This window comes from Pan troglodytes, chromosome X (genome assembly GCF_028858775.2).
Source record: "Pan troglodytes isolate AG18354 chromosome X, NHGRI_mPanTro3-v2.0_pri, whole genome shotgun sequence".
In the NCBI taxonomy this organism is placed as follows: domain Eukaryota; kingdom Metazoa; phylum Chordata; class Mammalia; order Primates; family Hominidae; genus Pan; species Pan troglodytes.
Window position 1 is genome coordinate 38,157,730 of NC_072421.2, and position 22,184 is coordinate 38,179,913.

Genomic DNA, 22,184 nt, shown 5'->3' on the forward strand with positions numbered 1-22,184 from the left:
GACGGAATGACCAGAAAATTTTTGTCTTTCATGGAATGCAATTTGACTTGGCATAATTGTGAGTTAATTTGATAAAGATCTCCAGTTGTATCCTCTGACACCCTTTAATGTTCTATATAATTTTTCCTTTAATCGGAGACCCTATTTGTTTCATAAAAGAGGATTGGGTAGCATATCCTCAATTATCTTGGAAAAATGCCTAGATCTAGTGCCATTATTTCTACCATTAAAATCTTGAAAGCGAAATACTTGAAAAGAGGTGACCATAAAGATCACACCAATTTAGAATGAATATTAAAGTCTGAGAAATTTACAAAAGGGACTCTATGGACTCGATTTTACCATATGGAATAGGGATCCACTTCTCTGTTAACCTACAAAACGTATTTATCTGGCCATTGCACTTCGGATAATTTTCATTTTTAATTCCTCTTGGTGTCAAATTTTTAAGTAATTTCATGCACACAGGAGAAAATGCAATTTGATAATCAGTTTCCACTACATTCAGAGGTCAAGAAAGCAGTATATATTCTTTCACAAGGCATCCATACTGTTTAATATTTATAGAGTTCATAGAAATACATCAATAAGCTCCTAAATTATAGAGCCTCAATTTTGGTTTTTCTCATTTGAAATGTTTTTGATTTATCAATATTTGTGGTTTAACTTTGTGGGGGTGTCCAGGCAGTAGATCATTTTTTGTCTATTTTTAACCAAATAAGAATAACACTCAAGACTATGTTCTCCATCCCAACACATCACTTACCACTTGCACTATTCTTAATAGGCCTAAAATAGTGAGCATATATAATCAAAATAATACTTCATACAACATATACTTCCATGCACTCTTCATGTAATCACATATGTGCATAGATACACAATCGTATTACATAAAACACCCTTGAAAATATATGACTTTGAATAAAATAAAGCTACCATGTTAATACATCATTTTTTGTTTTTTCCTAATTAACAAAAGGGCTCTATAATGATTAGGAGAGCTGTAAGGCCATTCTTTAGTCATTCCAAGTGTATATTTGTATCACACCAGTTACTTGTGTTCATTGACACCAAATATTTTCAAGCTTTTTGTGAGAAAGAGATTCTTGCCTTGAGGCTCTGCAGTGGCAAATGGTAGGGGCAATAGTGCTCCCTTTTCACCTGAAATGCCTTCAGCTCAGGCCTTGGGAGTGAGGTGTGGGAGTAGCCACCAGCCTGCCACTGACTAGGCATGTTAGGAATTAGACAAGGATGGAGAGACTGGTTTTTTCCAGCCTTGGTTTGGAAGCTTGTCTCAAAAACCATTACAAAATCTTAACCTTCAAATACATTCTAAATCACTTTAATTTAGAAGATAGGTGACCAACTTGAGTGATCCCAAACCAAACTAACAGTGCTGGTTTGTCCGACACCCAAAGCCCACTTCACACATTTATAAGGACAGAGATTTGGTAACTCATTTGGGTATTTTGTAAGTTTTAACCCTTAATATACAGGTATCCCAGCTTTGGGCACATGTATGTCCATTCACTTTCAGGAAGGGGTGTCAGTACTTTCTTTCTGTGTGGTGAAAACATAAGCCATGGTGAACTGATAATTTTTGTTTTTAAATTATTTATATTACTGAATTGGCAAAATTACAGTTCACACTGCAGAGCTAGGTTGTCCTATTGGCATAAAACAAACCAGAAACTTTTCTCATGTGTTTGGAGTTCAAATGTGTTTTTCAGTTATAATTTCAATTTTTAAATTTCTTGGTGCTTTGTCTAATTAATTACATCCCATAACTTGTCAGGATAGTTGCTCCAACTGAATTGCTATCATTTGGCTGGATGGGGGTGAAGTATGTCTTCAAAATATATTGAAGTAAGTTCATCAAACATGTTTAGACTTCCTCTCATTGCTGGAGACAGCCCAGTGTAGAGATTGACACTTCCCTGTCCAGCACTACAACTTAATTGCTCTATGCCTCAGTTTCCCCATAATACCCTTTTCCAACCTACCTCACAAGGTTATCAGAAAGATCAAATTAAATAATAGATGTGAAAATGCTTTGAAAATGTTTTTAAGTGCTATGCATATTTATAGAGTTATTATTCAAATCCATAAGCAGGTTATTTTTATTTTTTTACTGTTTGAAAAGAAATAAGTAGTGTCATTCATATGAGTTCCTGAGTGGATATGCGAATCTTTGGTCTTCTCGACAGGTGCCCTTTCTCTTACCACCAGTTGCTTACAAAAATAGCACCCAAACACATGGCACTTGGAAGAAAAAGACCCACTGAATCTGAGAAAGTACTTTCTGGTGGCAAATGAATTTATCATTTTAGTATAGTTTTCGATAAAGGATATAGCAACATCTTTTGATAATTGTGCTTTACAACTTGAATGCTGATTCAAGGCATTATTTGGATGTGAGTTTAATCTTTTCAGCCTTGTAAATGGGAAAATATATATTAAAATTGATTGTCAAATACAGCATTTCTTTGGAAACCACCTTAAAACATTAGTGCTATGGTTATGAGTGTATGTGCCAGTACTTACCAGTCAATGCATTGTGGATATGAGCTTTCGTTGACTGCTTCTCTGCAGTCGTTGATGCTAATAAATATTGTCCTGTTTCTTCATATAATAAATTAATTTTTCAATTTCTCCTTGTATTTCATTCTTTATACAATTCTTACATGGCCTTTTTACTTCAGGGACTATTTTTAAAACAGAAATTTTAAAATTGTTTCATTGTAACTGATTATAGTTTTATAAACTCACCTGGAAATTACTTCTGTAGGCTGAGAAATTTGAGAGTGCTAAGATTCAGCCTTGCAGAACAACAACAGTCCATGAAAACCCCTCTGATTGTTTTATAGACATTTACTCCACTTGTTAAAATTACACTGCTGGATACTAAGATTCTGTTCAGTTGTCCATCAGTTGCCATGCACAATACAAAAAAGAGAGGCAATACACATCTCTTCTAGACAAACATAAATATATACTGATTCAGAAATATAAAACACCAAAGAAATGGCTTGGTATTAACATACATAATCAAATGTAAATGGTTGGGAAAAACATCAGTCATTAAAGGGATCATTTCAGAGCATGAGAGAGACATGGACTGTTTCAATAATTCCTTTGCTTCTGAAGGTGGCCTTGGAATTTGCAAAGACTTAGCTATAGGATAAATCTCTTTAAAAACAGCTTTATTGAGGCACAATTGACATACAAAAAACTGCACATATTTAATGTATACAATTTGATGAATGTGTACATATGCAAACACTCATGAAACCATCACCACAATCAAGGTAATAGACATATTCATCACTTCTAAAAGTTTCCTTGTCCCTCTTTGTTTTTGTTTTGTTTTGTCTTTGTAAGACACTTAACATGAGATCTATGCTCTTAATATTTTAAATTCACAATACACTATCGACAACTATAAGTACTATGTTGTACAACAGATCTCTATAACTTACTCATCTAACGTAACTGAAACTTTATATCCATTGAACAACAACTTCCCATTTCCCCTACCCCCCAGGCCCTGGCAATTGCCATTCTATCCTCTGCTTCTATGAGTTTTGCTATTTTAGACACCCCATCTAGGTGGAATCATTTAGTATTTGTCCTTCTGTGTCTAGCTTATTTCACTTAGCATAATATCCTCCAGATTCTTCCATGTTGTCACAAATGGCAAGGTATCCTTTTTTTAAAGCTGAGTGGTATTTAGGAATATGCCATATATTCTTTATCCATTTATCTATCAATGGACATTTAGGTTATTTTCATATCTTGGCTATTGTAAATAATGGTTCAATGAACACTGGAGTGCAGATATCTCTTCAAGATCCTGATTTCAGTTATTTTGGATACATACCCAGAAGTGGGGCTGTTGGATCATACGGAAGTTTTATTTTTTTAATTTTTTGAGGAGCCTTCATACTGTTGCCCCTATTGGCTGTACTATTTTACATTCCTATCAACAGTATACAAGTGTTCTAATTTCTCCAAATCCTTACTTACATTTAATTTTTTGTTTTTTTGGATAGTAGCCATCCTAATAGGTGTGAGGTGATATTTCACTGTGGTTTTAATTTCTAGTTTCCTGATGATTGGGGATGTTGAGCACCTTTTCATATACCAGTTTTCCATTTGTATGTTCTCTTTGGAAAAAGGTCTATTCCAGCCCTTTGCCCATCTTTTAATTGGGTTATTAAACGCTTTCTTTTATTGAGTTGTAGGAGTTTCTTACATGTTTTGGAGATTTTCAGATATATGGTTTGCAAATATTTTCTCCAATATGTAGATGTTTTTCCTTTGCTGTGCAGAAGTCTTTTAAAATAAATATTTTCATGTTAAAAAAACTGAATATTAACAATTATAGCATTCAAGTAGGTCAATATAAAATTATTTAATTTGGTGTTTGTTAATGTTTTATTTTGAAATAATTTTAAACTAATAGAAAAGCCTGAAGAATAGTGCAAGGAATTTCTTTATACCCTTTACCCAGACTCACCTATTATTAATATTTTTCCATGCCCGTTATCATTGTCACTTTCTCTCTCTTTCTTGTAAACCCTTTGAGATTACACTGCCAACGTTACACCCCTTTATTCCTAAATACTATGATGTGTTTTTCCTGTGAGTAAAGGTATTCTCTTACAGAGCCACACTATAGTTATCAAATTCAGGAAATTTAATATTGACACAATACTAATATCTAATCTAATATCCATACTCCAGTTAACAATTGTGCCAGTCACTTTATTTGCTTTCACAAAGCTTGTGAAAACCATGTGAATCAACTCAGTTCTTTTCTGTGGGGTTGTCTTTATTTAAAACTATGAGTAAGTTTTAACTTTTCTATGAATAATGGGAGATCTACAGCAGACGTTGAAAAGTTATTTGAAGAAAATATGTAGATGCTATCAGTACTAACTAATAGCTTAAAAACTGGAAATTTGAGATGTTTATTGGCAAGCTGGGTAATTCTTTTTCATGAACATCCATTTTAGGCTTCAAGTGTTTGCTGTTTAATATTTGAATCTATAGTTCACTCCCATCCTCTGCCCTGCTGTTATAACTCTATTTTACAGTGTTTGGGCCCAAATTTTAAAAGATTAGGAATGAGGTGAGTTAAGTAGATATTATTCTGCTATGACCATTTTTCTCTGGGTGTCCCTCTTCCAGGAGACTATATTTTCTATGAACATCTCTCCAACTGGGAAAGAGCTCAGAAATCTCAACTATACATTTTAATTAAATGAATAACATTTTGAGCATTTCCTCTTTTTCAGGAAAAGGCACTTTATAGCAGCAGAGATTTGTACAGAGCTGGAAATTCAGAAGCATCCCAGTCTCTCCTTTCCCAACACACACACACACACACAAACACACACACACACACACACACACACACACACACACACACCCCCTGTCAGAGTAGACCTCAAATATGCTAAGAAGTTGAGTCTGCCACAGAAGCCTGCTCTAGGGAATGACCTAACATCTTATCACCCTCTCTGCATGGTTGTTTCTCTGGAAATTATTAGGCCAAGGAGATCTAGAATACTTGGTTTAAGCAGGTTTTAGAATCCAGAGCATCTTTAAAGAGTGTTACAGCAGCATGCAGCCGTGTCTCTCTGCTGCAGGTTATCAGAAAACTTAACACTCAGACTCTGCTGTAGCATGCACCTTTGTGTGAGGGAGTGGAGGGTTTGCCTCCTCCCAAGAAGGATAGATTTAGCTAAATCAATTTTGAGGTTCTGCCTGTGCTTTCACTCCCTCCCTGCCTCCTATCCTGAATTAATTTTCTATCTCTGAATGATGAGTTCCTGATTGAAACCTGATTAGCCTGCTTCCTAAAGCCGTGGAAATACCATCTCCCTTAGACATATACATTATGCATACTGGTTTAATTTCTTATCAGTTTGCTTCCTATCTTAATTACCTAAACTCTACAGTTAATGAGTTAGGTTTTCAGGGGTGATAGCACTCAAGAAATAAAACAGGATTTTGAAATTCTATTTTGGAATCGTGCTGCAACACCACACCCACCGCCACCCTAGCAGGGAGGAGAATGATTCCCTTTTGTCATCTTCCCCTAACAAGGTGACCTTCTTAATTGGATTGGCAGAATTTTCTAGAAAAATGGTGCCTGGCTGTAGGGCTGCAGGCCTCCAAGAATCAGAGGTATTGTGATCCTCTCCACTACTACAGATATCTGGCACACACTTGTGCAATTCTTTTTCAAACCAATGGGAATGCTGTTGTGAGTGATAGGACAGGACTGATTAGAAGTGTCACTGTAGTCAAAGTAATTTTGTCATTATTCTCCCAGCTCCCACGATGAACAAATATTAAAAATTCAACCACTGTTATGTGGAGGGTGACCTTAAAGTATGTCTTTTGTAATTGAGGTTATTGGGATCTATTACCCTGGGAAGTTTTTTTCTTCTGCTGAAATATTTTCTCCTATGGACTTATGGTATAGTCTTTTCCTTTTAAAATGAGGATAGATCACCCACACATCATGCGGCTTCTCTCATTTACAGCTTGATTCAAGAGATCAGGAAATATTTTTATTTTAAAAGTGCACTGTAAATGTCCTACCTTAAAAAAGTACATTATCTACCTTCACAGGAAGTATGTAATCAAGGTGAAATGCTTCTATCATTTCAAATTATTACTAAATGTATATTACTATCATAATATCCATCAAAATAATATGATTTCTACAGTCTTCAATTCACCTCCCAGTTTACTTCCTTAGCCTTATTATAAATAATATCAGGTTGCTTTCAGCTACAATTTGTAGAACACCTGGTTAAAAGTGGCTTAAACAATAGGATTTTGTTATCTATATTAACAAGCAGTTTGGAAAGAGGTGATTCTAGATTCTGGCAGGCAAACTATCCTTGGGCCCCAGAGGCTTTCCATCTTTCCTGTCACCTTCAACCTGTTCCTCCATCTTCATGCTTGTCTTCACATTATTGAAGCATAGTAACCTGACCTCCAGGTATCACGTATACAAAACTGAATCTGAGCTTCTCCTTCTTGAAAGATGGAGAAGGTCCCAAGAGTTCCGGAAGGAGGCAAAGTGGTCTTTTTCAGCCGCCAGGGTCACACATTTCCTCCAGTACCGTGAGTTACAGAGAAAAAGTCCTAATCCTTCTGCCTGAATGTTGACCTTATTTTCTAGGTCTTAGAATTCTTTGGTATTGCTTTACATTTCATTTCCCACCCCTCAAACTGAATTTATTGTGTACTTTCTCTGGAGAACTGGTTCCAAAGGAAAAAGAAAAGCAAGCTTTCTATTAAGCCCTAAAGAGCTAACAGGGTACAGCAGGACAATTTATATCCAGACAGAGCGTTGGGGTAATAGGAGAAAACAAATATTATGTTCTTGGAGCCCTGGTATCATCTGCATATTTCCAAAGGAAAATAAATTTGATGCTAGAATGCCATCTCTTTAAAAGCACTCAGTTCAACATCTAATACTAATTCCACAATATTAACACCAGCGATGTCCAGTATGGCAGCAACTAGCCACATGTGACTACTGAGCAAGTGGGATGTGGTTATTCCAAATTGAAATGAGCTCTAAGTGTAAAACCCACATGAGATTTTGAAGATTTAGTATAAAAATTCAAAATATCTTAATAATTTCTACATTTGATACCATGTTGAAAAGATAATATTTTGGATATATGAGGCTAAATGAAAGATACTATTAAAATTAATTTCACTTCTTTCTACTGTGGTTACTAAGAAATTTAAAATTTCCCCTGTAGCTCCCATATCTGGTTTGTGTTACAGTGGACAAGACATTTTACAGATATGTACACTAAGTGTACACCAGAAAAATGCCAGATTAGCCAAGATCTGTTCCTTGGATGGCATTTCCCTTTTTTCATGTCAGGAGAAGTGTGTTTACAATAAAAACAAGGATGTCTCACTCTAATGTATTATTTATGTGCTCAGAGAGTGTCCTGAGCAATGAGGAGATGTTTTCTTTTTCTTTCTTTCTTCTTCTTGTTCTTCTTTTTTTTTTTTTTTTTTTTGAGACAGAGTCTTGCTCTGTTGCCCAGGCTGCAGTGCAGTGGCTCGATCTCAGCTCACTGCAACCTCCACTTCCCGGGTTCAAGTGATTCTCCTGCCTCAACCCCCTAAGAAGCTGGGACTACAGGCACCTGCCACCACACCCTGTTAATTTGTTTTGTATTTTTAGTAGACACAGGGGTTTCACCATGTTGGCCAGGCTGGTCTCGATCTCCTTACCTCAAATGATCCGCCCACCTCAGCCTCCCAAAGTGCAGGGATTACAGGTGTGAGCCACCATGCCTGGCCTAGATGTTTTCTATTAAGTGGTTTCCAAACATGGCTTCCCATTGGAATCACCTGGAGAGGATGGGGTCGTTGAAAATGCTGCTGCCAGGCCACACCTCAGGCCAATTAAATCAGTATCTCTGGGCATGGGACCCAAGCATCAGGGTTTGCATCTGGGCTCTCCAGTATTCCAGAAATCTTTCTTTATAAGCAAAAGTAGGTGTCTGGGGCTTACAACAGTGAATCAGTCATCAGATATAAGTATCTAAAAGTAACAGAATCACTGATTTCCTCACACTGTGTTCAGATGTTCAGGTAAATGTAGCTTCTTTATATCCTAGATGGATTTGAACTTCCTTGTGATTTCCTGCCCGAATTGGGTACCAAAAAAGGTGCGGGGTGAGGAACCAGCCTTGCTAAGCCCAGTGTCCCCATCTCTGCTCACCAGGTGCGTCTGTCTCTTTGGAGTGACTGCACGTCTATGAATTAAGCACTCTGTTTTTCAGGATGCCTCCCCTGCCCTTCTCCTTCCCTGAGATGGCAGCACCCAGGTGTATGGGAGAGACACTGCGTGCCACCTCCTGGCAGAGGGGTACCAGGACCTACTGGCCTGAGGCTGGGCCCAGGGCTGGGTCAGGCCCGAGTTTGCTCACATGGGTTCCTCTGAGTTCTGCTGGACTCTGCTGCTGAGCTCTTCAGCTGTCAGGGCCTGTCCTCTGCTTGCTTCCAGGCCTTGGCTTGGCTTGGTCTACTGTGAGCTGCGGCCCAGGAGTCCACACCATGGCCTCTTCCAAGGGCCTGGACTGGGCAGTTCTACACAGGGGCACCATGGAAGGCTCTCATCCCTCAGCTTCACATCCCACCCTCCCATGGATGAGGCTGTGCTCCTGGGTTCCACATTGCCTCACCAAAGGGCCACTTTCTGCCCTCTGTCAGCATGACCACAGCTCTCCTGCTTGGGAATGTGGGATCAGACAGCACCCCAGACAAGGGACCCTCAGACAGTGCCCAATGGGAAGAGACAGAGAAACCCCTGAGCCTCTGGTATTGCCTCAACCAATTTACTGTGTCCTTCCCAGGCTTAGTTGTGGAGGAGGCTGTCAGGATACAGGGGCCTCAGTACCAGCCTCCCTCTTCCCACAGTCTATGGATGCCTAATGCCTCTTGCTCTACTTCATAGCCTCCTTGCTCTAGGCCAGCAAGCCTCCAGTGCCAGGCATCCCAGGTTGAAGCAGTGTCCTCTCTGCACTGTGGGGGCACTGTGGCCTCAGCCCTCTAAGACTTGCTTTTGATCTGCTAAGTGAGAGATACACAAAAAATAAAAAAGCAAGAAATTAATTCATATTACAGGAGAAAACCATCTTCACTAAAAGGAAGACAGGAAGGAAATAAAGAAGGAAGAGAAGACCACAAAATAACTAGAAAATAAATAACAAAATAGCAGGAGTGACTCCTTACCTATCAATAATAACATTGAGTGTAAATGGACTAAACTCTCCAATTAAAAGACATAGAATGGCTGAATTGATTAAAAAAAAAAGATCCAGTGATCTTTTGCCTATAAGAAACACACTTCACCTATAAAGAAACACATACATTGAAAATAAAGGGATGGAAAAAGACATTCCATTTCAATAGAAACCAAAAAAAAAGAGTAGGAGTAGCTATACTTACATCAGACAAAATAGATTTCAAGACCAAAAGTATAAGAAGAGACAAAGAAGGTTACTATGTAATGATAAAGTGGTCAATTCAGCAAGAGGATATAACAATTATAAATACATATGCACCCAACACTGGAGCACGCAGATATATAAAGTAAATATTATTAGAGCTAAAGAGAGAGAAACCCCAATACAATAATACCTGGAAACTTCAACACCCCACTTTCAGCATTGTAGAGACCTCCAAGACAAAAAAAGTCAACAAAGAAACATCAGGCTTAATCTGTACTATAGATTAAATCGACTTAATAGATATTTACAGAACATTTCATCCAATGGCTGCAGAATACACATTCTTTTCCTCAGCACATGGATCTTTCTCAAGGTTAGACCATATGTTAGGTCACAAACAAGTCTTTAAACATTTTAAAAAATTAAAATAATATTAAGCATCTTCTCTGACCACAATGAAATAAAAGTAAAAATCAATAACGAGAGGAATTTTGGAAACTACACAAACCCCTGTAAATTAAACAATATGGTCCTGAATGAGTAGTGGGCAACTGAATAAATTAAGAAGGAAATTGAAAAGTTTCTTGAAACAAATAATAATGGAAACACAACATACCAAAACCTATGGGACACAGTAAAAGTGGTACTATGAGGAAAGATAATAATAGCATTAACCGCCTACATTAAAAAATAAGGGTTAGTTTAAATAAACAACCTAATGATGCATCTAAATAACTAGAAAAGCAAGAGCAAACCAAACCCAAAATTAGTAGAAGAAAAAAATTATAAAGATCAGAGCAGAAATAAATGAATTTGAAATGAGGAAAACAATACAAAATACCAATGAAACAAAAAGTTTGTTTTTTGAAAAGATAAAATTGACAAAACTTTAGCCAGATTAACTAAGAGAAGACCCAAATAAATAAGAGCTGAGATGAAAAAGGAGACATTACAACTGATACTGCCAAAATCTAAAGGATTATTAGTGGCTAGTATGAGCAAGTATATGCCAATGAATTGGAAAATCTAGAAGAACTAGATAAATTCCATAAATTCCTAGATACATACAACCTACCAAAATTGAACCATGAAGAAATGCAAAACCTGAACAGACTGATAGCAAGTAACAAGATTGAAGCCATAATAAAAAGTCTCCCAGCATAGAAAAGCACAGAACCCAATGGCTTCACTGCTGAATTCTACCAAACATTTTAACAACTAATACCAATTCTACACAAACTATTTTTAAAAATAGAGGAGGAGGGAATACTTCTGAACTCATTTTACGAGGCCAGTATTACCCTGATACCAAAACCAGACAAAGACACATCAAAAAAAGAAAAAAAGAAAACTCCAGGCCAGTATCACTGATGAATATCGATGCAAAAATCCTCAATAAAATAGTAGCAAACTGATTTCAAGAGCACATTAAAGAGATTATTCATCATGACCAAGTGAGATTTATCCCAGGGATGCAAGCATGGTTCTACGTATGGAAATAGATTAATGTGATACAGTATATCAACGGAATGGAAGGCAAAAACTGCATGATCATTAAAATTGATGCTGAAAAATCATTTGACAAAACTGAACATCTCTTCATGATAAAAACCCTGAAAAATCTGAGTATAGAAGGAACATACCTCAACATAACAAAAGCCATATATGACAGACCTGTAGTTGGTATCATATTAAATGGAGAAAAACTACAGGCATTTCCTCGAAGATCTATAACACGATAAGGATGCCCACTTTCACCACTGTTCTGTAAATCCTAGCTAGAGCAAACAGACAAGAGAAAGAAATGAAGGGCACCCAAATGGAAAGGGAGAAGTCAAATTATCCTTGTATGTAGATAATATGATTTTATATTTGGAAAAACTTAAAGACTCCACCAAAAAAACTATTAGAACCAATAAACAAATTCTGTAAAGTTGCAGAACACAAAATCAACATACAAAACTCAGTAGTATTTCTATATGCCAACAGTGAACAATCTGAAAAAGAAATAATCTCATTTACAATAGCTACAAATAAAATAAAATACATAGGAATATAGCAAAAAAGTGAATGATCTCTATAAAGAAAACTATAAAACATTGATGCAAGAAATTGAAGAAGATGCAAAAAATGGAAAGACATTCCATGTTTATGGATTGGAAGAATCAATATTGTTAAAATGTCCACACTACCCAAAGAAATCTACACATTTAATGTAATCCCTATCACAATACCAATGACATTCTTCAAATAAATAGAAAAAACAGTCCAAAATTTATATGGAACACAAAAAGACCCAGAATAGCCAAAGCTATCCTAAGGAAAAATAAAACCGGAGGAATCTCATCACCTAACTTTGAATTACACTGCAGAGATATAGTAACCCAAAGGGCACAGTAGTGGCGTAAAAACAGACACATGGATCAGTGGAACAGAATAGAGAATCCAGAAACAAATCCACACACCCACAGTGAACTCATTTTTGACAAAGGTGCCAAGAACATACACAGGAAAAGACAGCCTCTTCAATAAATGGTGCTGGGATGATTCTACATCCATGTGCAGAAGAATGAAACTAGACTCCCATCTCTCACTATGTATAAAAATCAAATCAAAATGGATAAAAGTCTTAAATCTAAGACCTCAAACTATGAAGCTACTAAAAGAAAACATTGGGGAAACTCTTCAGGACACTAGAGTGGGCAAAGATTTCTTGAAAAACACCCGACAAGCACAGGCAACCAAAGCAAATATGGACAAATGGGATCTCATCAAGTTAAAAAGCTTCTGCACAGCAAATTAAACGATCAACAAAGTAAAGAGACAACCCACAAAATGGAAGAAAATATTTACAATCTACCCATCTGACAAGAGATTAGTAACCAGAATATATAAGGAGCTCAAACAACTCTTTAGGAAAAAAATTTTATAATCTGATTTTAAAAAGGGCAAAGGATCTTAATAAACATTTGGCAAAAGATAAGACATACAAATTGCAAGCAGACATATGAAAAGGTGCTCAACATCATTGATCATCAGAGAAATGCAAATTAAAACTACAATGAGATATTATCTCACCCCAGTTAAAATAGCATTTTTTTTTTGAGACAGAGTCTCGCTCTGTTGCCCAGGCTGGAGTGCAGTGACCCGATCTAGGCTCACTGCAAGCTCCGCCTCCCGGGTTCACGCCATTCTCCTGCCTCAGCCTCCCAAGTAGCTGGGACTACAGGCGCCCGCCACCACTCCCGGCTAATTTTTTGTATTTTTAGTAGAGATGGGGTTTCACCGTGTTAGCCAGGATGGTCTTTATCTCCTGACCTTGTGATCCGCCCGCCTCGGCCTCCCAAAGTGCTGGGATTACAGGCATGAGCCACCATGCCCTGCCTAAAATAGCTTTTATCCAAAAGACAGGCAATAACAAATGCTGGCAAGAATGTAGAGAAAAGGGAAGTCTCATATGCAGTTGGTGGGAATGTAAATTGGTACAACCAATATGGAGAACCTAGTTTTCTTTACAGTAGGTTTAAGTGGGCTTAAAATATTCAGTAAATCATGCTCTAAGCAGATGTGCTGCCATCTAGGCTTTGTTGTTTCATTTCTGGAGCACAGGCAGAGTAGATTTGGCATAATTCTTATGGGCCCTAGGAGTTTGGAATGATAAATGATCATTGCTTTCAGCTTAAAGAAAAGAAAGAAAATGTGGTACATATACGCACTGGAGTACTATCCAGGCATAAAAAGGGATGAGATCCTGTCATTTGCAACAACATGTGTGGAACTGGAGATCATTATGTTAAGTGAAATAAGCCAACCACAGAAAGACAAACTTTGCATGTTCTTCCTTATTTGTGAGAGCTAAAAATTAAAACAACTAAACTCATGGATATGGAGAGTAGAATGATGGTTACCAGAAGATGAGAAGGGTATTGGTTGGAGGCAGAGAGGGTGTGGTCAGGAAGAAGTGGGGATTGTTAAGTGGTACAAAAACATAGTTAGAAAGGATGAATAAGACCTAGTATTTGCCAGCACCACAAAGTGACTATAGTCAAAAATAATTTAGTTGTACATTTTAAAATAATGAAGAGTGTAATTTGTTTGTAACACAAAGGATAAATGCTTGAGGTGATGAATACCCCATTTACCTGGATGTGATTATTATGCATTGCATGCCTGTATCAGAATATCTTATGTGACCCATGAATGTATACACCTATTATATACTTACAAAAATTAAAAACAAAAAATGAAATTGCAGCAATTCAGTCACTTCTTTATACTCCACTTCTAATTCTAGCTCTCTTGCTATTTCTACCACATCTGCAGTTGCTTCCTCCATTGAAGTTTTGTATCCTTCAAAGCTATCCCTGAGGATTAGAATTAACTTATTCCAAACTCCTGTTAATGTTGATATTTCTGACTTTCTCCCATGAATCATGAATGTTCTTAATGTCATCTTAAATGGTAACTTTTTTCAGAAGGTTTTCAATTTCCTTTACCTAAATCCATCAGACTAATCACTGTGTATGGCAGCTATAGCCTTACAAAATGTATTTCTTACATAATAACACTTGAAAGTTTAAACAACTCTTTGATCCATGGGCTGCAGAAAGGATGCTATGTTAGCAGACATGAAAACAACATTCATCACCATGCACATTTCCATCAGAGTTCTTGGTTGACCAGGTGCAATGTCAATGAGCAGTAATATTTTGAAAGGATTTTTTTTCTCTACAGTAGGTTTATGTGGGCTTATTCAGTAAACCATGTTGTACACAGATGTGCTTTCATCTAGAAATGTGCTTCATTTCAAGAGCACAGGCAGAGTACATTTGGCATAATTCATATTGGCCCTAGGAGTTTTGGAATGGTAAATGAGCATTGTCTTCAGTTTAAAGTTACCAGCAGCATTAGCCCCTAGCAAGACAGTCAGTGTCTTTTGAAGTTTCGAAGCCAGGCATTGTCTTCTCCTCTTTGGCTATGAAAGTCCTAGATGCATCTTCTTCCAATACAAGGCTGTTTGTCTACATTGAAAATATGTTGTTTAGTGTAGCCACCTTCTTCAATGATCTTAGCTGAATCTTCTGGGTGACTTTTTGCAGCTTCTCCACCTGCACTTGCTGCTTCACCTTGCATTTTTATGTTATGGAAACAGCTTCTTTCTTTAAACCTCATGAACCAACCTCTGCTAGCTTCCAACTTTGTTTCTGCAGCTTCCTCACCTCTCTTATCCTTCACAGAATTGAAGAGCTAGGGCCTTGCTCTGGATTAGGCTTTGGCTTAAGGGAATGTTGTGGCTGGTTTGATCTTCTATCTCGACTATTAAAACTTTCTCCATATCAGAAATAAAGCTGTTTTCCTTTTTGTCATTTCTATGTTGACTGGAGTGGCACTTCTAATTTCCTTCAAGAACTTTTCCTTTGCATTCAAAACTTGGCTGTTTGGCACAAGAGGTCTGGTTTTTTGCCTCTCTCAGCTTTCAACATGCCTTCTTCACTAAACTTAATCATTTCTAGCTTTTGGTTGAAAGTGTACATGTGTAACTCTTCCTTTCACTTGAAAACTTAGAGGCCACTGTAGGGTTATTAGTTGGCCTAATTTAATATTGCTGTGTCTCAGGGATAGGAAGGGCTGAGGAGTGGGAGACAGATGGGGGAACTGTCAGTTTGTGGAACAGTCAGAACGCACACACGTTTATCCATTAAATTTGCTGTCTTATATGGGTGTGGTTTGTGGAAGAATTCCGATAGTAACATCAAAGATCACTGATCACAGATCATCATAACAAATACAATAATAGTGAAAAAGTTTGAAATTTTTCATTTCTTTAAAACATTTCAGAGAATTACCAAAATGTAGCAGAGACACAAAGTGAGCACATGCTGTTGGAAAAATGGTGCCGATAGACTTGATTGAGATAGAGCTGCCACAAACCTTCAATTTGTAAAAAAAAAAAAAAAAAGAAATGCAATTATGTTCAAAGCACAACAAAATGATGTATGCATGTATGCCATTTCCAAAGGAATCCCTTGGCAGTCACATTCCCCTTGGCCAGCAGGTGGCAGTGCTTGCTCATCGAGGTACAGAATATTGACCCTGCCTTAGCATCAGGGCCTAGCAGGAGTTTTAGCTTGCTGTTTTACGCTGCATGTGTTCTAATTTTCTCCCTTTTATATTTCTTATTCTGTGACTTGTTGTTTCTTTCCCACCACTTCTGTTCCCCTCCAATGCTAGACCCATCTCTATTATGCACCTAACAGCCTCCTCAAATATGTGCCTTGTAGAATGTGGCCTTTCAGGAATGTAGGTGAGGCTTACGTATCACCCCCTGAAAGTCCCAATGAGAAATAATGCATTTAAAACAAGCCATCTTGAAAAGCCTGAAAAATTATGACTAAATCACGAAATATTAAGTCCTAAAGGGGAAGGGAAGACAGATACTCAGCTGGCCTGCCCATGTTCACCACTCCAAACCCATGACAGGCCGAGATGCTCAGTGTGAGGCTCTGTTGCCACACTGGGACTTGCCATGGCTTCAGAGTCCTTCTGAGCACAGCTACTCAAGAAGCTTCTCCTCCTAACAGGCAAGCATGACACACTCTGCCAAACCAGGAAGGGCAAGTTTCTGTAATAGGGTACACTATATGTGCAGTTCCCAGGCATTACATCCTGCATTTAGCTGCATTCCAGGGGCCACTGGCTAAGTCTTTCCACCTTTTTCTCTTCTCCAGTATGATAACAACAACAATGCATTAATAATAGCAGCTACTATTAATGAGCCCATGCTATATGTGAGGCAATTCATGATTCATATGCATTATCACATGTATTCTTCAAAACAAGATGAAAAGTAGAAGTTACACAAGTGGAGACCACAGACTAGGTTAAAAAATTGGTCAACGGCAAAGTCACACAGACAATAAGGGGAAGAACCAACATTGAGTTGAAACCATCTGACTTTCAAAACCTTACTCTTAACCTCCCACTCTTTTGAGGTACTCCAAGCCACCACATGTTCTCCCTTCAGCTGCTAAAAGTGGAGCAACGCCATCACCCCCATGTCCACCCACACCCACAATTTCCCTTTGCCACCCCCCACTCATAGCTCTGCAGATCAGACTTGGCAACCTATCTGCTGCTCTGGAAAGGCTGTGGTCCTTTAGTTCAGGGTCCCATCTCCAGCATTATGGGAAAGAGGCCCTATAGTACCCAGGTAGGCAATCAGCCCAGTGGCAAAGGGTAGCTGGGCTTAAGACGAGGGACCTCACACCGCCAGCAGGGCTGCAGGAGCCTGGTGGACTTGTGGCATGTGGGGAAACCCGAAGGGAGGCTTAGAGGTGGCATGTCCCCTGATTCAGAGCTGGTGTTTGGCGTCTCTGAGTCATCAGTAATTCTCCACACCCTGGGGGAGGGCAACTCCTCAAAGGACCCATAAAGAAATAAATTCTCATCTGAGTGGCTGTTGAGGTGAGGGAAGGGGTCAGGTCTTCTGCAGCCTGGGTGAGGTATATGAACAAACCATTCCTTGCAAAAACTGGCCTGGTTTCTCTGTGAGAGCACTGTCGAGAGATGTCACATTCCTGTTGCTTTCATTATGTGGTGCATTCCCAGGTCTGATGAAGAAGAAAGAGAGGGGCAGATTGCCGTGATAGTTTTGGTTGACTGCATCACTAATTTCATTGACCTGAAAAATGAGTAGCCATGGAAACTGTGGAAGGCTTGTTCTGGAAGGGCCCTACTAGCCTAGTGTTGCTATATCTTTTGTAACTTATGTTCCAGAAGTCTTCCACCTGTGGGTTACAAACTATTAATGGATCCTCATATAAATTTAGTGAATCTCAACCAAACATTTTTAAAAAGGAAATATACAAGAATCAAATACAAATGAGATATCCTACAGCACTCCTCATGTTGAGTCAAGTAACCTTTGGGAGAATTTTTGTTTCCATTCTACACAGTTATGAGTACACCGAGTCACAATATAAAATGTGTTCTTACTGTGGCTGTGGTCAAAAATGTTTGTAAACTGGCCAGGTGTGGTGGCTCATGCCTGTAATCCCAGCACTTTGGGAGGCCAAGGTGGGTGGATCACTTGAGCTCAGGAGTTCAAGACCAGCCTGGGCAACATGGTGAAACCCCGTCTCTACTAAAAAAAAAAAAAAAAGAGCACAAAAATTAGCTGGGCATGGTGGCATGCGCCTGTAGTCCCAGCTACGTGGGAGGCTGAGGCACAAGAATCGCTTGAACCCTGGAGACAGGTTGCAGTGAACCGAAATCACGCCACTGCATTCCAGCCTGTGCAACAGAGTGAGAACCTGCCTCAAAAAAAAAAAAAAAAAAAAAGTAAACTGCTGCGAACCCAAATCTCAACTTTACCGAAAGGAAAGTTCCCCTTTTTTATTTTTCCAGAATTTATAGCACTAAATGCCCATAGGAGAAAGCAGGAGAGATCTAAAATCAACACCCTAACATCACAATTAAAAGAACCAGAGGGGCTGGGCATGGTGACTCACACCTGTAATCCCAGCACTTTGGGAGGCCGAGGCCGGCAGATCACCTGAGGTCAGGAGTTTGAGACCAGCCTGACCAACATGGAGAAACCCCGTCTGTACTGAAAATACAAAATTAGCCAGGCGTGGTGGTGCATGCCTGTAATCCCAGCTACTCGGGAGACTGAGGCAGAAGAATTGCTTGAACCTGTAGGCGGAGTTTGCGGTGAGCCAAGATCGCGCCATTGCACTCCAGCCTGGGCAATAAGAGCAAAACTCAGTAAAAAAAAAAAAAAAAAAAAAAAAAAAAAAAAAAAAAAAAAAAAAAACAAGAAAAGAAAAAAAAGAACTAGAGAAACAAGAGCAAACAAATTCAAAAGCTAGCAGAAGGCAAGAAATAACTAAGATCAGAACAGAACTGAAGGAGATAGAATGAAAAACCCTTCAAAAAAATCAATGAATCCAGGAGCTGGTTTTTTGCAAAGATTAACAAAATAGATAGACCGCTAGCCAGACTAATAAAGAAGAAAAGAAAGAAGAATCAAATAGACACAATAAAAAATGATAAAGGAGATATCACCACTGACCCCACAGAAATACAAACTACCATCGGAGAATAGTATAAACACCTCTACACAAATAAGCTAGAAAATCTAGAAGAAATGGATAAATTCCTAGACACATACACCCTCCCAAGACTAAACCAGGAAGAAGTCAAATCCTTGAATAGACCAATAACAAGTTCTGGAATTGAGGCAGTAATTAATAGCCTACCAACCAAAAAAGGCCCAGGACCAGTTGGATTCACAGCCAAATTCTACCAGAGCTACAAAGAGGAGCTGGTACCATTTAATTTTTTGATAGAGAAGTGGTAAATCATGAACTAGGCTGAAATAAATCAAACTTAGACATATGCGAGGAAGGGGACAACGCTCAGGAAGATTCCTACCTACCCTGAAGAATTCCAGAGAAACTAGAGGCATGGAAATACCAGACACAAAGAAGGGGAAGAGTGAAACATAGGAATTAAAAGAGTCAAGTCTGTCATCCAACGGATGGAAGTTTCAGAAAGAGAGTATAGAAATAGCACATGAGAGAAAAGTGCCAGAAATTATAAGATACTTTATCTGAGCCAAATAATACAAGTCATCATATGGATAGAGTCCACAGAGTAGCCATCACCTTGAAAATAATTTCTTATGTCTAGACATATTATTACAAAATTTCAGAACATGGAGGTTCAAGTAAATTTGCAACAGCCTCCAGAAGGGAAATATTAAAGCAAAACAAAACAAATCAAAACACAGGTAACCCATAAAGTAGCAAGAATCAAACTTGTTTCAGCAACACTGGAAACTAGAAGACCATGGACCAAGGCCCATGGACCAGGGACCACACCTGAGAGAGAAAAAGCATATGCCGTCTCTTTATGTACATATGACCATGGGAAATTTCATAGAAACTCAAAGTTCTGCTGGAAGTGGTATTCAACCTAGAATTTTTTTTTTTTTTTTTTTTTGAGATGGAGTCTCACCCTGTTACCCAGGCTGGAGTGCAATGGTGCGATCTCAGCTCACTGCAACCTCTGCCTCCAGGGTTCGAACAATTCTCCCGCCTCAGCCTCCCTGAGTATTGTGCGTATGAGATTCCTATGTTCAATGAGACTTGCTTAACTTTGCCTTAGGCCTGAGCAACATGTCTCCCAAACAGAAACAATTTACTCTGCCTGTAGTTGGGCAAGCCCTTTGGAAACATAAACATAATGATTTGAGGTAAATGCTGCCCTTCTCCACATGTAAATAATACCCATTGCATTGAAAGAGCTTTGATTTATATTTATTATACATTCTGTCTTCTAGAAACACACTAGTTAAATAACAATAAATTCAAGCAACATGAAAAAAGAAAAGATTTTTTAAATCCCATGAATATATTTCTTTTGTACTATTTTAAGAAAATTCATTCATTCCATTAGAAATAATAATACCAACAATAAAAATACGGTGGTCGGGGAAGGACTTCCATTTTCAGTTCTGGTAGAGCAGCTTATATCACAACAACCCTCCCACTGCAAACAGCTATAAAAGCTACATAAAATGCAAAGAACATCAAGAGGCAATAAAAGAAGTCAGGACTTTTGAGGCCCAGGTCCTAAGAGTAATAATATACATTGAGATGGGTGTGGCCTTTTTTGTTTTTCCCTGCTTAGAGTCAGATTTTTGTGGATAAATAAACAAACACTGCTGGGGTTTTGATTAGGATTAAAGAATACCATTAATGAACTTGACCTAATTGATGTATGTAGAACAATGTACTGTATAATTACAATATATAGTCTTCTCAGGTGTACTTAGAAAGTTACCAATGTTAACCATATTATGAACAATGAAACAAGTTTCAGAACATTTTAAAGGAGATTATGGTCTTCGCAGAGAATAGAATTAAATTAACTATCAGTATCAAAATGATAAATGGAAAAATCATTTAATAAATAAAAATTAGAATTGTTCTTTCTGTTATAAAGAAATTGAGGCTGTAATTCAAAACCTACTCTCATAACAAACTCCAAGTGCATTTGGCTTTACCAGCGAATTCGTTCAAATATTTAAGGAACGCATGAAATTACACCAATATTATATATGCTCTTCCCTAAAATAAGTAAGTTTTGCTACAGCTGGTCAGAGTGTAAATTGGTACCATAACTACTTCATAAACTATTTGGCATCCTATACTAAAGTTAAATCAATGTAATCTTATGATCTAGTAGCTTTACCTCTATGTACTCATAAGAAATGTGCATATATATTTACCAAAATGCATTTTCAAGAACATTCATAACAGTATTTTTAATAAATGTCCCAACAGAAGAAACCCAAATGCCATTAATAGAAAAATAATTGCATGTGTATATTCATACAAATGAAATACTATGCTATTATGAAGATAAATTAATCACTGCTTCTCACCACAACATGGATGGATGAATGAAGCCAACCACAAAATAGTACATGCAGAATGGCTCAATTTAAATAAATTTTACTTTATATAAAAGTCACACATAGCTAATTCATGGTGAAAGAAGCCAATAACAGTGTTCACAGAGGATAATAACTATGGAGAGGCCCATATAACTCAGTTTTCGGGTAACATTTTTTCTTGTATTAACTCTGCAAATTGAATGTTGTATTAATAGTTTCCATCAGTCAAAATAGTGAGGCTCTCTTATTTCTATAAAATACTTTCAGTTTCATCCATGTTGTTTCAATGACAGGATTTCATTCTTTTTATGGCTGAATAATATTCCATTGTGTATATATACCACATTTTCATTTTCTATTCATCCATTGATGGAACTTAAGTTAATTCTTATCTTGGCTATTGGCTATTGTGAATAGTGCTACAGTAAACACAGTAGTGCAGCCATCTCTTCAATACTGACTTGCTTTATTTTGGATATATACCCAGTGATGGGATTCCTGGATCATATGGTACTTCTATTTTTTGTTTTTTTGAGGAATCTCCATACTGTTCTCTATAGTGGTTGTACTACTTTACATTCCCACCAACAGTGTACAATCATTCCCCTTTCTCTACATCCTTACCATTATCTACTATTTTTTGTCTTTTTGATTAAAGCCATTTTATCTGGGGTGAGGTGATAGCTCATTGTGGTTTTGATTTGCATTTT